Source organism: Myotis brandtii, unplaced genomic scaffold, assembly GCF_000412655.1.
Source record: "Myotis brandtii unplaced genomic scaffold, ASM41265v1 scaffold179, whole genome shotgun sequence".
In the NCBI taxonomy this organism is placed as follows: Eukaryota; Metazoa; Chordata; class Mammalia; order Chiroptera; family Vespertilionidae; genus Myotis; species Myotis brandtii.
Genome location: NW_005356635.1, coordinates 2,534,728 through 2,537,058, shown reverse-complemented (window position 1 = coordinate 2,537,058; position 2,331 = coordinate 2,534,728).

Genomic DNA, 2,331 nt, shown 5'->3' with positions numbered 1-2,331 from the left:
AAGAGAGAGAGAGAGAGAGAGAGAGAGAGAACATTTGTCCCATTTGGGGACCCTTCCCAAGGGTGAGTTTGTATATGCTAACAATAAACTTACACATTTTTATTAAAGAAGACTTTTAGCCTGCCAGTTTATTCTTCAAACTTCGTGAAGCAAGAACCCACAAAGGGGAGATTCAGCTTACCCTGAACTCCATGTATCATTAAATTTACCTGCTTTTGTCTTTATTGCATAAAGTCTGTAAAGTGGATTTGGAGCTATAGATATAATATCTTATGCTTTGTTGTAAGTGAGAGTGTTTAAAATGTGTTCATAAACATCAATCTAAGTAATGCTGGTCATTAATTTTTTTGTTATTATTGGAAATTGAGGCTTCTGAGAGTTAAAGGTTCAAGTTAAGTTGGGAGAAATTATATAACTGTGATAATAGAAGGCATGAGGTATGGAGATTCATTTTTGAGGGAAAAAGAAGAAAGTTGTTCTAAGGACAATTGTTTCGGAATGGGTGAAAAGGTTTGTGAAAATTGTAGTAAAGTTTACAAAATGTTGTGAAGGTTATAAAAGATTGTGAAAGTTATGTTTATTTAAAAAATTCTTTCATTTTCTCTGCAAAAATTAGTAATTCAAATTATGTTATGGCCTTTATGTGTATGGTCTTTATGTGATATGTGTTTATCTATGTATTATGTGTGGTGAATTTTCAGCCTACTGATGGCATTACTAGGATATAATCTTTTTTTATTAGCCTAATCTATAATAATAAAAGCATAATATGCTAATTAAACCAGACATCCTTCTGGACGACCTCCCGGAAGAAGCCAGGGCTGCGAGGGAAGCCCAGGTCCCGGGTGCCAGAGGGAAGCCTGAGTCCTGGGTGCCAGAGGGAAGTTGGTGCTGGCAGCCAGGGGAAGGTAGGCCTACTCTTGCATGAATTTCCTGCATCGGGCCTCTAGTCTATCTATATAATAAAAGCCTAAGCGACCGTTACGGCGGAACAACTAAATTGACCAGTCTTTATGATACACACTGACCACCAGTGGGCAGACGCTCAATGCAGGGGCTGCACCCTGGTGGTCAGTGCACTCCCACAGGGGAGCGCCGCTCAGCCAGAAGCTGGGCTCACAGTTGGCGAGCGCAGCGGTGGTGGTGGGAGCCTCTCCTGCCTCTGTGGTGGTGCTAACAAGCAGTGAGCTGAACGGTAAGGAGCCAGTGGGCAGGCAGTAAAGAGCGAGGGGTCCTGGACTGTGAGAGGGCACAGGCCAGGCTGTGGGACCCCCCCCAAGTGCACGATTTCATGCACCGGGCCTCTAGTCTATATATATAAAACCCTAATATGCAAATAGACTGAACGGCAGGACAACCAAAAAACTGGACAACCAGTTGCTATGACATGCGTTGACCACCAGGGAGCACGTGTGGAACATGGCAGGCATTGGCCACGGCAGGATGGTGGAGCAGGTGAGCAGGGGTGCCAGACCTAGGAGGGGCACCAGTCGCTGTCATCAGGGCGAGCCTCTGGAGGTTACTGAAAATTCTTTGCTCCCGTGCATCACAGTTCCTCCCAGCGCTTGCACCCACTGCCGACGCCGGCCCCACTTGCACCTGCTGCCAGCACTGAGTGATCGGGGCCAGGACCAGGCGCTGGCAGCGGGTGCAAGCAGAGGCTGCTGGCCTCAATCACCCCTCAGGGCTTTTCCACCTCCTCCTGCTCTTGAGGGGAGATTGGGGCCAGCAGCTGCCTCTCGCACCCACTGCCGGCGACAGCCCCACTTGCACCCACTGCCAGCCCCGGCCCTGCTTGCAGCCACAGCTGGCACCAGAGCTGCAGCTCACACTCAGTGCCGGTGCCCGGTGCCGGTCCCGATCGCTCAGCACCGTCAGCGGGTAAGAGCGGTGGCTGCCAGCCCCGATCGCCCCAGGGCTTCTCCACCTACCCCTGCTTCTGAGGGGCGATCGGGGCAGCAGCCACCACTCACACCTGCTGACGGCACCAGCCCAATTCGCACCCACTGCTGGCGATGGCCCCAATTGCTCTGTGCTGTCAGCAGGTGCAAGCAGGGCCAGCACCATCAGCACGTGGTAGTGGCGGCAAGGGAGCGGGGCTGCCAGCAGACAGGGGACCGGGGCCATGGTGGGAGGGGCCAGGCAGGGGCATGGAAGATGGGCTGAGACCCGCCTCTGTGCCCACCGCAGCCTCACAGCCAACAGTTCCTTTTAAGGTGCACAAATTCATGCACTGGGCCCCTAGTACTAGTTTATACTAATAATAGAGGAATATGCAAATTGTCTGGGACACTGTCACAGTAACAGTAATGACTGAACAGCAGGCTTTGT